Consider the following 15587-nt stretch of genomic DNA (forward strand, 5'->3'; position numbering starts at 1 on the left):
TAGTCTTTAATATTTCATGTCATTTTGAACCAGAGAACAAATTGCTTGCATAAATTAACTTCTGAAGTCATCTTTTAGAGCATTCTGGATGTGGTTGAAGATTTGCAGACCTCTCTGATATGTTTATTATCCAAATGTGCCTTGATTACTAATCAGACTGACATTCTGACATTCAGTCGTTCTGAATTCTTGCCTTTTCTCCTATAACCTACATTCTCCATCCTCAGTCATTTTTATTTCCTTTTAAGATCTCTCCTTGACAACATCTCATTATGTCCATTTATTTACTTAATTGGCATTCACATAACTCTGTGTAATGTGATTTGTTGAGGTTATTGATTTTTGCTAGGCTGCAAGCTGTATCCGTTGCAAACTTAAATTTGTATACCTGGACACAACCTTGAAAAGTTCCAACTTACAGGCTGAACAGCTAACTCCCTCCTGCACTTTATTCACACTAATTACATTACTTACATTAGAGTTTAATAAAAAGAAATTAATGTCACAAAGCAAAGACCTTTACAGTTTTAATTACACTATTAGCATCCTGGTACTAATAAACATGTATCTCTGATCCTGTATGGACACTGTTAATGTTAGTATATTACTTTCCCCCTCCCTCATCCCTCCCCCCCCAGCGTCTTTATATTGCTTTTCTACTCTTATTCCTTCCTTGAAGAAACTGTATGCATTGACAATTCATCTGTCTTTTCTAAATATATCATTGTCAAAATAACAAGAACTATGTGACACAAGAGGACGAGAGACTTTTTTTTTCCTCTCTAGGACTGAGTGAATGTGAGGTGATATTTCTCAGTCAGTTCTGTCTCCATACAGAAATCAAACATAGATGCAAGAATTTCGTGAAAGATCTGAAATACAACTGCAGGGTGTCAGCTGATATCAGAGGTAATTTCTAACTGAAAATTCATATGTAAACAATAAACCTATGTTCTTACGCAACAAAACTGCTCATCTACACCTGTCAGGTTTCATAAATGTGGTATGTTAATTTATTTAAGTTAATTATCTTAAATAAGGTTAGAATCACAAACTAATCAAGAACCACAGTCAAACATGCAAGCAAACCAAAGGACCAGGGCAGCAGAGTTGCCATCGCTGATGTGGTTTAACTGGGCAAAGCTCAGCAGATCAGGAGAACCTTCATTCATAATATTGAGACAGAAGCCCTCGCAAACTGTATACTCTCCCATAAACCTTTGATAGGTTATCCTTCACACTGTGCCTCTCATGACCCCACAACGTAGATTTCAACACAATTTTCCATTTACTGGATCAGAGATGGAAAATCCTGTTTTCTTCAGAAGGGACAAACTAACAGCATAAGCATGGAAAGGGTGCAAATGTAAAAAAAAAAGACAGACTTCTCATCCCATTGCCCTACACTAAAATCTGCTAAAATGAAAAAGTAAAACCAGGTGAAAAGAAAATGTGAGAATCTTAGGCTGAAAAGAAATCAGTAGTTCTGTCTCTGAATAAAAATGTGTGATTTCAGCATTTTCACTAATCTACAGGAAATGCTTGGGCAAATTTTTATAGTACTGTCTGATAATTCCCTGGAACTCTGAAATGGCAATAGCATCAAGATGTCTGAAACAGAAATGCTGTTTGCAGTGCATTATTTTTTGCTAGTCCACATAATTATGGGTTTTATATATATATGTTGTAAAAATATGTTTTTGTAGCAAAACATTTTAAGAAAGTTATTTCATTTCTTTCTGCAGACTGCACTCTGTATTGCCTTGGGGACATACGTTATCTGAAGATTATTTCTACTTGTCTTTATTGTTGCCAAAAGGCCTCCAAAAAAAAAAAAAAAAGAAAAAGAAAAAAAGAAAAGAAAAGAAAAGAAAAAAGAAAAGAAAAGCTGATCTGAATGATAGGGAGATTCTGTAAGGGCATCGCAGGCTTACTGGCCATTGACTTTTATTCTTATTCTATTTTCATTAGGTTTTTCTTCTCAGGAAGTTGTGTTTTAAAGTACTTTTTTATAGGGTGGGAAGGAAAAGTGAGTTTTTATACTTTCTCAATACCAAAATCTATTTTAACTGTTGAAAAATTAATGTTCCCCACACCAAATCTGTGTTGTCCACAGCAGAAATAGGCAAGTCCTTAATTAAATCAGTGAGATTTCCTGTCCTTCTTTTCTCATATTCTTGCTTGTACTGGCACTATGTTAACAAAAGGGAAATCTTTTTTGTTCTCTGTGACCCTATATGAGTCTCTTTGAAGAATCTGGCCAAGTAACTAATTTTCAATAATTATTCTTAGACCAATACTGTAACATATATATAGTGTTCTTAATGCTATGGAAATAAAAACCAGTGAGATCCTCCTTTATTCTAAAATTATTTTAACTTTTAACAACAAATATAGAAAGGCAATGTAATTTTGGATCTTTCAACCACAGGAATCGGAATTTCTCTACTATCAAATGAGTAAATTGGTAGGAACAAGGATTGACAGGTTTCTGGCAGACTATAGTGAAGGAAAAACAGCAAAAGTGACAAATATCCAACAACAACAACAAAAAAAGCATAAAGAACCTTTAAAAAGAAGCATAGTGATACTATAAAGTGTATCAAGTAGATCACGTATTGTGACAGAGAATGTTGTAACATGAAAGCAAAGACTCACATACACCTGTCCAAGTCTATGCTAGGGTTAAAAATAAATCTGATCAAACCTGGTTAATCACAGATAAATTTGCTACGTCAGCACTAATTGAAGAAACACACCACATCCCCCAGCTGCACTGTGACAGTTGCCTACGCAGCAGGCAATTCTCATGACAGTGCTCAGGAAATGAAAAGTAAGACAGAAATTAAAGTATTTATCACATAAATTCCAATTCCCTTATACCTACAGTAGCCACACTAATTCCTTCTTAAGCAAGCAAAAATAGAAATCTCTCTATCAAGATCTTGTACAGAACAAAGAAAATTTGCCTTGATTCGTTTCACTAGGATTAATTTAGGTCTTTAAAACATGACTTTCTATAGTAAATCGAGAAAGACTTTGAAATAAAGTTGGGGGAGGGTGTTGGAAGCCTTCAGATGTCAATAAATACTCTCCACTTCACTGAGGTCATTTGAAATATGCTGCAGGCTTACTCTTAGCTTGGCCTGGCTCAGCTGTGTTCTGTTATTTTTACCAATTCTTGTCTTTTACATCTCCATAGAAGAAGTTTGTCAGCTGCTGCATATATAGCCATTGTACAACATAAACTTGTACAGTACACAGGACAATTATTCATTTAAATAGGTCTATGAATCATTATAGTTTGTCATTTGGCCCATAAAATGTGCCTGTATTCATTTTTTTTTCTAGGTAAAGAAGGCATGTTAAAATCTTTCAATGTCAAACAGGCTTGTTACACAGCCAATACAATCTTTAATGCATTTATTTAACGTGATAGGATCCCATGACATAGTACACTGATGAAAAAGTGAGGCTCGCATTCAGAATGCTGAAATGAAGTAAATGTCTTGCAGCAGATTTTCTTCACACTTCCTGTAATGCACAAACATTTGTGATGTCTCAACGTGTAATAATTTCTACAGCAACCTACAGATTTTGTAAGATATAATGGAAAAGCGTGGTATAAGACCTGTTAATCCCTGAAAAGTGATATTGCAAACTATGGCTATGGTCCAGCGATTCACTGATGTGGTTATAAATTACTGACATACGATTCTTAGTTGTTGCCACGCAGAAAGTACCAGCAACTCCAGGATTTAGGTAAAATGGTGTGTTATATATCATAACTAAGAGACAACTTAGTGAAAACAGTTCCCACCTGCAATGATATGTAACTGCTCGCAGTCTCCAGAGGAAACAAGATCTTTTTGAATTCACACTGCAATAAAAAGCAAGCCAACTATAATTTTCAAGATTTTTTTTAAGGAAGAAAATAAAAGGCATTGCAAATCTCTGCTACTAGTATAGCAAACCCTGAGAAGCTCTGTGTGATATACATTTTATGTAAGGCTATACGTGTATGAGATTTGAAATTATACTTTTTCTATTTGTCAGATGCACACTGTCTGTGTGCTACAGCATATAAGCAGTATCCATTTACCCAGTGTTAATTATGTAGGTTTCTCCATATGCAATGCCTTCTATTTATCTCCCTGGAAACTACAACAGATACAAAGAGCACAATAAGAATATCTGATAGAGTAAGTTCTCCCTTATATCCTATCTCATAACCTGAGACTATTGTTATGTATGAGATGAAAAGTATCTAAACACTGAACCAAAAAGGAATGGCAATCTAATCAGCAGTGAATCTGAGAATGTTCCAAGTGGGCCTTCCTCCCATCACCCATCAGAAAATACAGGTTTCAGAACTCTTTCTAGAACTTTTCTTGTGGGAGAAAAAGGAAGGAAATGGTCTTTAACAGGCAGAATGGAATCAGAATAAGACCATCTTACCTGCTGGAAACAAAAAAGCATTCCAACTGCTACTATACACATGCAAGAATGATTTCCTAAAATCACTGAGAGCTTTACTTATTCCTTCAGCTGTCTCTGACACTCACTCCTCTTAGTGAGTCAAGTCACTGTGTGGAATCAGTACATAGGCTAATGAAGGGAAAGAAGTTTGGTGGTGGTTAGTGATTTAAAAAGCACACAATGGGCCAAGTAAACACCAGTAACAGCAAAGGGGGAACCATATGGGCGATAGCAAGATTTGTGCTTCTTTAGATGCAGGGCCTGTCTCACCTACCAAATGTACCTGCAGCATCAGCTGGCCAGCCTTGGTAAATACTTAAATTGGATAACTTTGAGGAGTAGAAAAGGAAACTGCAGGCTGAAGAAGAGAACCTTGGTTTCATAAACCCTAAAAGTCTTCTGTTACTTTATCATTGACAAAGAATAAGAATTACAGAAGGATTTATTTTTTCTACAGAAGCACTTTTCAGAAGTGTTTTATTTTTCCCCTACTCAGCTCCATTTGAAAACATCAACATAAGAAACATGTTAAACATGAGGAACAATTCAGTGTATTTTTGAGCAGAGTCAGAGTTTTCTAATTTAGATAGCATCAGCAGCGATTTCTCTGTTTGCAGTACATTTTGTTCTCTTGGCTTATGTTATATCTCAAAAAAAAAAAAAAAAAGAAAGGAAGGATGAAAAAAGAAGGAAGGAAAAAAAAATAAGGAGAAAGGAAAAGACTTTCACTAGAGAATGTAAGAACAACATTTTTGGAAATAAATACTCAGAGGAGATCCAAATGACATTTTGAAAGAATTAAACTTTAATGAAGTCCATTATGCTGAAGTAAGCTTTTTCTTTTCTCTTTGTGAGATATATGCTCCTAAAAAATATCTTACAAGAAGGAAGAGACTTTTTTCCTTAGTCCTAACTCTAGTGGAAAGGTGTTGTGGCTACAACACTTTTAGTCCATTAGGTGAAAAAGCATATTTATCTAGTCTGCATTTCTGTAATAACTCTTCCATACAGCGTCAGTGGAAAAATAAAATCCATCCTAACAATTCCATTTTCTATGCTAAATGCCACTACTAAGGCTTCATACTTCTCCTTTCTCAATCTCTACAGACTACAAACTAGTATCAGTCCAACATCATGAAGTTCATCATTCTATCCATGTCCTTAACATTCAAGCCAGAGCAATCAAGCTTTATCAGTTGAGAAAGATGGAACAGTCAGTATGAAGTCGTAGATGAAATAGAAGGGAAAAAGGCAGCTGTGAACCCAAATCAGAAAAGCACAAATGTACTCACCACTGGGTGTGGAGCTACAATCTCTGGTTTTTCTCCTCTCCCTCTTTTCTCTCTCTTTAGCTTGGAACTGTAAAATAGTAAAGTCTGCTCATTATGAAATCACCTGAAAGTTTCAACTGCAGATGTGCTAAAGCATCACAACTACAACACAGTATATGGCAGCAAGTGTTGGTTTCTTTCAATTATCAAACGCATATGAAAGAATCCAAATAGAAAAATCAAATGTGTGATGTACTTCCTGGAAATGTCTATCAGTAGAAATAGTGGCAGCAAAACTGGTAGCAAAGGAACAAGTTTGCATTTGCAATACATTCTCAAGAAACATGGCAGATAATTATGAGAAATAAATTCAAAGTCTTGAGAAAAAAATAGGTAACAAGTTGATGCAGATATTCCGCCCCTCAGGAAAACTGAGGCAGTATTTTCAGCCCTCAAGTTGAAGGTCTTTACATCTTCCCTTTATCTATTAATGCTACTTTCACACAAAACTAAAGTTATTTGTTGGAAGTATATCTGTAAGTAGTCTTGCCTTCATTGTTGTTCTGAAAAAAGAAAAGAAAAGAAAAGAAAAGAAAAGAAAAGAAAAGAAAAGAAAAGAAAAGAAAAGAAAAGAAAAGAAAAGAAAAGAAAAGAAAAGAAAAGAAAAGAAAAGAAAAGAAAAGAAAAGAAAAGAAAAGAAAAGAAAAGAAAAGAAAAGAAAAGAAAAGAAAAGAAAAGAAAAAGAAAAAGAAAAGCCCACTAAAGCAAACCAACAAATAAAGAACTGCTTTTCCTGTAATCTGATGTTTCGTTTCAATAGTTATGTGCTGCAACAAAACAAGAAAAGCATTTCTATCATAAAATATATGTTTTACATCAAAAACATTTTTGATCTGCTGCAAGTCTGAGATCAGGACAGAAACGAGGAAACTTCTGAGGAATTTTATATTTTCCTTCTCAAGTTTGGCAAAGACTGAGAAAAAGAAATACTGCTTTATTGTTTTATAACCAGATCTTTTCAAATTCAATAAGTATAATGTGAACTCTGTGAAAGCTCAGTTTAGTCCAAATTAAGCAATCAAATACCAGATATGTCCTAGTTCATAAATATATAAGTAAATCTGACTTGAGAACTTCACATCAGATACAGGAATAGGAAATAACAGTGCTACTATATTTGGGTTTCAGTAAAATGAAAATATTGGCAACTCAGATTGCAGAAGTAGTTCATAATAATGTTATCTAAACCCACCATTGCAAACTAACTGAACAAAAAGAGCCAGAATTCATAAACAAATAAAACCAATGCTATGGATGACACCATTAAATAAATTAGCACACAGACCTTGCAAAGATAATTGCATTTCAGTTGTCATCAAAATTCCCATGAGATGTATGGGGCCTTGGGTTTTTCAACTTGACTTTTTTTTTTTTTTAAATCAGTGATAATTATTTTTTTGGACGCTGCTCTTCCTTAACTGCTTCTCAGAGCAGAGCACCTTTGTTTGCTGGAAACACAGATCACCACCCACCTTTCACATCACTGTTCTCAGAGCAATGACACCTCATGTCTTTCAGATACAAGTTTAACAAGATGAAAGCTGGTTTGATTTACAGCCTCCTTGTTGTTTCCCTATTTTATCAGTTTTTAATAAAATATACAAAACCCTTTTAAATGGAGGTATCTAGTGCAATTCCTTCTTTTGAATCATTTGCTTAACTCAATGTATGACTACATTATTTCTCTTAAAATTGGTCTACAACAAATGCCAACAGCTACTAACAACTATAGAATATCTCCTCCAAATACTGTACTCAGTTGGTTATTGTTTTATATGCCTTCGTTAGGGTTCATAGCATGTTACAGAATAAATAAGCTGAAAGTTAAACCTCTTTATAGTCAATAGATATCAGATGTCACATTTTATTTAAACACCGTATAAAATGAAGTATAATCTTGCAAGAGCAAAAAAAAAAAAACAAACCCAACCACATACAAATAATTAAAAGAAATAGTTACTATACACAAATTCTTTGTAGCAAATCATTCTACGATTATGTTATATCACTGGATATATTCAAGTTATGAAATAAAAATGATTTCATCTTAAAAAAGAAAAGTCAAATTATCTCACATAAAACCAGAAGTTTTAAGTATACATCGATATTTTCTCCATGACACCTTTTTCTTAATTAGACTTCTTTCTTCCTTTTTTTTTCCTTCTATTTTCCCCCTACAATTCCAGGAAAATCACTCAAAGAAAATCATCATTATACTAAGAGATGTCACACAAGGGACAGGAAAAGTCTTCTGATTATTCATTGAGAACGAAAGCAGAATGTATTTCTGTCAAAATTATGTGGTTTCTCAAGCAGTGCAGACTTCCAAATAGGAGATATACCCAGAAAGCATTAATGTGGAATCTAAAATGCAGCAATTCCACTAACTGTGGACAACTCCCCAGTGGCCTCTTGCCAAAATTTCTTGATGAGTAGAGAGTGCGCATCCAATTTAGATTTGTACTTTAGCCCTTGGGAAAGCTATTATATCTAAGGGAAAAACAGTTCTCAAGTTTAACAAGCAGAAACACATTTGCAAAATAATAATAATAATAAATAAATAAACCCTGCTATGAGCTAGTACAAATTTAAAGAATAATTTTGTCTACCAAACTTGCCTATAGCATAGGGTCAGAGAAAATATTTTCCCCATTTTCAAGGTAATTTTTCAGAGAACTCTGATTCTGATTCAGACCTTAATGAAATCCACTAAAGCCCAGTCCTCACAGATTGTTTTTGTTTTGCTTAGCATGATTACACTTGTTTGTCAGCTCCTAAACACCTTGCTATCCTAAATCCATTCCTGCTACAGACTCCCTCCTAACCTGCTCATTCAGTAACATTGCCTTTCAACCCATCATTTGCAAATGTCCTCTTCACCTATCAGGAGATCTCTCATCCTCCAACTGAAAAATGCACTTAATATATGAGCTTTAAGTATGAGTTTTGCATACAGTCCATTATCCTTTAGCAACTACATTTAATCTCACTACAAATGCGCCCTTTCCTGTCTGTTTGGTCTCATTACAATTTGATAATACATCTTTGAGTCAGAGGAAGTAGCATGAATCCTCTCCCCTTCTTTTACTTAGCTGTTCTCTCAAAATAATTGCTGTGGTTTCAACCTGCAACTTTATATTAGCTTCCCTCCCAGGTCAATGGAAGGTCAATGGTTATTTTTCCCTCTGCAAGAAGAAAAGTCATTTTAACAGTGTATCTCAGGTCATTTTCTATTCCTTTTTCTCTCATGATCTATCCACATTTTGAGCCTTCCTCCAAAAAAAATAAAAATAAAAAAATGTTGAGCTGCTAATGAAATTATTCATTATAAAAAGTGGCATTTTCCAAGTAGTTCTCTAACAAGAGGTGCTTAAACTTATACTTTATAGTTTATGTATTAAACAGTCACACTGGTGACCTGTTTTGGTATTTTTTTTTTTCCACAATCCTTACACTAAGTGGGAAGCTGGATACTTTATCTAAAAACAGAGCACCCATCTAATTATAAAGCCTAATAATTATTGACACAGCATTACCAGCAGCATTTGTGAAAGAGTAAATATTTTTTACCACAAGAGCTGGGATAAGAAGAAACTTTTTGGAAGATCAAATACATATTTCTATAATTTAGCAATAAAAATATAACAATACTTTTTTAAAAAGATAGTTCTGATAAAATAACAGAGCAGGTGATTTGATAATAGGAATATGACAGGTTTAGTATTAATTATGGAGGTTAGCAGCCCTAAATGCAGCAGGGGGACTGGAGCTTGGTGATCCTTGAGGTCCTTTCCAACCCAAGTCATTCTATGATATCTGGCAACAAAACTTCCATTGTCTCCAATGTATTCTTTTTTGCTAAGTGGAATTTTCTTACTGAGCCAATAACCACTGAACTTTCACTGACTTAGGAGAGAAGCAAGTATGAAGTCACGGGTTGAAACTTACACCTGAAAAAATAATCTTATATTTTTGTTAGCATAAAATAATGAAAAGTACATTACGGTTTCAGAATCTTCTATGTTCACAACTGAGCCTTGATCTTATAATCAGCTGGACACTATTGTCAATTAGAGATGAGCATTACAGATAAGCATACTTCATGCACATGGCTGCTAGAAATTTCTGGCGGACTGATCAAAATGCATGGGTTTCTTAAAAAACAATACCACAAAGTAAATGGAGAAATCAATTTAAACATTCTTTTTCCTCTTACTAGCCAGGATCTCTAGCGCATTTTTAGCTTACAAATACTTAGTTTGAAATGGAATTTCAGGGAGAAAAAGTGGGAGAATAGCAGGTAGCAAGTACTTGAATTTCCAGAAGCGTCATCTGAAGACTATAGAGAAAGCATTTTGCTTTTCTATTCTTTACATTAATTCTTTTTTTTCTGTACGGCTTTCTGTACTGTACACCAAAACCAAACTTTTAACAAGCATAGTGCAGAAGAACAAAGACATATGAAATCCAACTTTGTGTTAATTTTACAATATATATAAGGAATTCTTAGATCATAAATACATATAAAATTATGATTTGTTTACCTCTAAAACACGCCACGTATCAAAAATATGTTTTATATAATTGAAGACTTGGGGTGTGTCAGAAGTGTGTGCTGGTAAATAAAAAATTTGTAATTCCAAAATGACACAGTGTAATTCAAGATGCCAAACATTAGAGGATAACAGATGTCTTCAATTGTCTGATGGTTCTTTACTTTGATTTTATTGTACTACAGAAACAGACAGAAATACCGCAGTATAGTACCTATTTACCATGGTGAATCGTACCTGTTTAACTTACTGAGTAGTTAAGGTAAATAACAGAAACATACCAACAAATAAGCAGTACTGAAAAGGAAACATCATATGTTCTCGGTAGCCACCAATACAACAGCAGTAAATACTTCACATACAAGTCTGATATCTGCATTGCCACAAGCTGTAATAATCTGGTTAAATAAAATTCTTTTCTGTAGTCAGCAAAAGTTTGAAATTGAAACAACTAGGAAAAGAAAGCAACTTGACTGTATCTGCCTTAGATCTGCTAATGAGAGCACTAGAAGCTGATGGACTGAAATCAGAATGCTGAAAATAAGGCTTAGGTATAGAAAGTAATGAGGGAATATACTATTCTCATCCTATCACTAAAGCTCCTTAAAAAAAGGAGCATCAGTAATAAATTATGATGAAGAATGGATGAGAATAGACTGAAGCAAGTGTATGGCAGCCTTTCTGCTCCTTCCACTCTTTTTTTAGCTTCCAAATTCATTACAGATATTTCAGTAGCATAAATCTGGCCAGTATGCTAACAAAACTTGATAAAGAGCATCACACCACCACAATTACTTTCCCCAGGTTTGGCTAGGATGTTAAGACAGTTGCTGTCTTCTTTCTTTATGGGCTTGTCTTTCCATTCATTATTTTTTATCTTTTTCACTTTTCCTCAAGAAGAATTTGTCTTCAGCAGCTAACATGGAGTTTTCCATAATCCTGTCTAACACCTAAGAAGACATGTGAAAATCAATTGTTCAGAGAGCATTTATTGCTGTCCAAGTTAGTCACTTGTAGGGTTGCTAATGTAGGCTTGGACTATATTTGTTCATTTGCTGCCAAATCGTAGATAAGAATCAATATCAAAAACTGAAACAAGATTTTTACTCTTACAAGAATCTTTTGCATGTTTTCAAACTCGTGTTGTCTTACAATAAAAGTTGTAACACAGTTGTAATCTCAACATTGTACTAGACTTTTTCTACTTATGTATGATCCGTGGAAATACATTCACACTCAACTTACTTTCAAGTGATTCCCAAAATACTTTACAGCTTAGCAGAAAGGATGTAAGGAATAAAGTGAAATTTTGACTTTAAGAAATGTCCAATTTTTCAGATGTTTTTTCAAATGTTTATACTTCTAAATTATTTTTAAATTAAAAGAAAATTACCTAACACTCAAAAGAACAACACGATAACATTTTGATACAAGAGACAGACAGCTAAGACTTGCCATCTGAGAGAACAAATCTTTTAAACTGAGAATTTACTCAGTGGAAGGCTGATATAAGACATTTTGATCATACAGATCCATTGATTCTACCAAATGTGAAAAAATACTCAAGAAACCTTATTTTCATACCAGGTAGACTTGCATACTTGAGTATTCTTCTGAGTACGGTTACTCTACACAGGCACTGCAAAAACACAGTGATTTAGTTTCTGGGAAGTATATAGATATAAATTCAAAAACTCAAAAGATAACATGGCCTTGGCTACCTGAGCCTCTAGTGAGTGGAAAAATCTATTAATCTGAAAATTTCCTTAAACTTTAACTTTAACTTATAGAATATTTTTCTTCTGATTGGATTGGAATTAATTCTGTCTTTTGTCTAATCTCATAAAACAATTCTGAAATATCTAAAATATTATCAAATGAAAATGAGAATTGAAAATTGTGTAATAAAACCAACTGATTCAGATTTTTATGAGCACAGCAGGTAGGCTATTGTTCATTGCAGGCAATGGTGGTGATCATGCTGAAAAATCAGATATTTTAGCACCGAATTTCTTCTGTTAAACAGTGTCATTGTGCTCTTTGTTTCTGTCACAGTTTCCATTGAAATAAGTAGAAGGCAATACTTTCATGGCGACCTACATATTTTCAGGTAATTAGTAAATGTTTCTTTACCTATTTTTATTTATCTATTTGTTTATTTTAAGAAATGTTGTTATTTACTACTCTCAAAGATTATTTTTTTACAAATCTCAAGAAAAAACAGTACATGAAAATTAAAAACAATTGCTCAATTGTAATTATTTTTGTTTGCAATTGGTCAATTACAAACCTATACACCTAATCTAGTCAAAGTACAAGAGCAAGAAATTTCTCTGCCTTTATAATTTTACATATATACTCACTTGGAACCATTGAAGCCACGAAGATGGTGAAGGGCCTGGAGCATCTCTCCTATGAGGAAAGGCTGAGTGAACTGGGTCTGTTCAGCCTTGAGAAAAGAAGACTGAGAGGGGACCTGATCCAGGTCTATAAATATCTAAGGTGTGGGGGGCAGAATGGCGAGGCCAGACTCTTTTCAGTGGTGAGTGGAGACAGGACAAGGGGAAACGGCTGGAAACTGCAGCATAGGAAGTTCTGCACAAACATGCGCAAGAACTTCTTTACAGTGAGGTGACGGAGCACTGGAACAGGCTGCCCAGGGAGGTGGTGGAGTCTCCTTCTCTGGAGACGTTCAAGACCTGCCTGGATGCCTACCTGTGCTACCTGGTGTAGGGAACCTGCTTTGCCAGGGGGGTTGGACTCGATGATCTCTGGAGGTCCCTTCCAATCCCTACAATTCTGTGATTCTGTGATTCTGTGATTTTTACATTATCAAAATGAAAAATAATGCTATGTTTATATCTTTACCTGAGTCTCACAAATATATATAATTTTACTGGAATATCTGAAATATTTATTTACTCTCAAATTATTGGACGTAATCATATTAAATAACATTTCAAAATGCTAGAAAAACAATACTAAAGCAAAACTGAAGCTTAATTATGGTACTGTCAAAATGGTTTAACTGAATAATGGATGACCAAAAACCCACGTGAATGACTAACACTCATTTTATCTTCTTTAAATATACAAGTTAGAATAATAGAGCACACAAGTGACTTCCAACTGGATTTCCTTTTTGCTGTTTACGTTTTTATATACTGTAATGGAACTCTTTTGCTCATGTGCATCACTAAGAAATATTGTTAAAAGCTAGATTTGAATGTAGATTAAAATAGGCACGGTTGTGAGAAAGGAAACATACCTGTTTCGCAGATTAGATTTTATTGGTGCTGGTTACATTACAGAAAGACAAAGAAAACTGATGTTCCCAGGATAGTTATGGATATATGAAGGACAAGGGTACTGAGCGTGAGGTACTCAGAGGTGACAATCAAGAGGAAAAAATGGCAGATAATCCAGCCCTGTGCTGATTTTGACCTATAACTGCTTTCAAATATGAAGAGCATTCCTGAAGATGAGAAGCTCAGACACCTGCTTGGACAAACGAGAACTGTCGTGAGTAACAGCGGCACTTTTTTCGTGCTCTGCTCTCTTTCCTATTCTGCTTCTCAGAGTCACATATATAATATCAGCACCATCTTTGGGTAAGGCATCCCCTTATTAGGCAGTGTAAGGGTCAGGACAAAACGATGGAGTGGAGTTTAATGCCTATAACTAATATTTTCAATGCATTCAGAGAAACCAAACGGGAAACTAAGGCTGCTGGCAGAGGAGAATAATTAGTAGACGTGTCACAGGCTGTGGAAGGAGTACACAAATTTAACAGACGTATTCAGCTAGGAGGGATAAGAGGAGAGGTTTGGTATAACATGAATTAACAGAACAAGCTAAGCTGTATTAGCAAGTGTGTATACTATATAAATACATTTTTCCTCTCCACAAACCTACAAATAACATCCTTCAAAGAAAAGGACATATGCTTAAAATGGAAGTACACTCCAGAAAAGAAAAAAAAAAGGCTTTTACAAAGACTCTAAAATCGTACATCTCCTAATTCACAAAGTCCATGAAAATATATTTGACCAGATTATAATACCATAATGTAGTAATAAAATTCATAGTATCAATTAAATAAAAGCTCTCTATTGAGTACTGCAAACCAATCCAGTTCATTAAGTAGAAGGTTTTTTAAGCACAAAAACTATGTTTTCTTTAAGTAAAAATATATCAAAATCATTTACACCGTATCACAAACAGAAGTAATAAAAATCATCTGATTATGTCTTCTTTTCCCAAAGCTAAATTTGCCTGTGAGCTACACTTGTTCCTTGTTCTCCTCGGAGTTTTAGAAAATACAGACTTCTATATTCTCCATAGTAAAACTGCATAGCCAGGGCAACTGAGCCTCCATGTGCCACCTAAAAGAAAATTTTAACCCCTTACACCTAAAGACTTTATTTCTTTTTATCTTTTGAGATAATGCTTTAATTTCTAAGTTTCACAACAGCAAAGTCTGTTCTTCTATTCAAAACATTCTTCTCTATTTTTTCTAAAGAAAAGCAAATGATTGTTGGTTTTTTTTTTTTTTTCATTTCATAAGCAATGCTGGGTTTTGATGGTTTTTACTGTATTTTTTTTTCATTTAGTCAAAGTTACTATCATTAAAAGGCGGTAAGGGTGTTCAAAATATAACATTAAGGGACATATTCAGCAAATGAGAGCTTACTTACGCAGGGAAGTTTTCTTATGTATTTCTTTGCACTTTGCAAATTTGCTGGACCAGTGCTTCTCAGCGAGAACGTGGCCTGTGGATCCCCGCACTGCAGTTGATAGACAGCCATTATTAGCCACAGTTAAAAGATTTGCATGACCACTGCACAGTTTTTTCTTAGCAATATTATTAATATGCAAATTTATATGCTTCAATTCACCACCATAATCTTTTTGCTTTGATTGGCTCTTATACTTAAAATTTTCAAGATGTGTCCAGCAACAAAGACATATCTCAGCTTCTCATTTCTTGTTAAGTGAGTAATAAACTCCAAGGTCAAATCCAGGATAGCATAATAACCTCATTAACTGAAAGCACCCTTGAGTTATCATTTTAATGGTATTAGGAGAGAAAAGGCTCTGACCCATAACAGAGAGTGCCTTTAGTTCACATTTCTGATTCAGCTAGCCAATACTGACTGGAGTCTCAAACATTAAACCTAGGTACAAGCCAGAAATTTATTTCTTACAAGCAAGCAGTTCTGTG

At 34.5% G+C, this 15587-nt stretch overlaps 1 long non-coding RNA gene across 1 annotated transcript; it reads right to left on the bottom strand.

Moving 5' to 3' along the window:
- Positions 1 to 3065: 3065 nt before the first annotated feature.
- LOC125694142 (uncharacterized) lies at positions 3066 to 15142 on the bottom strand. The gene is made up of 4 exons (XR_007377425.1): positions 15061 to 15142; positions 5772 to 5838; positions 3821 to 3880; positions 3066 to 3534 (listed from the first exon to the last, which is right to left on the bottom strand). It is a non-coding gene; the product is annotated as an uncharacterized LOC125694142 (long non-coding RNA).
- Between the last annotated feature and the right edge of the window lie 445 nt (positions 15143 to 15587).

Source organism: Lagopus muta, chromosome 5, assembly GCF_023343835.1.
Source record: "Lagopus muta isolate bLagMut1 chromosome 5, bLagMut1 primary, whole genome shotgun sequence".
NCBI lineage: Eukaryota > Metazoa > Chordata > Aves > Galliformes > Phasianidae > Lagopus > Lagopus muta.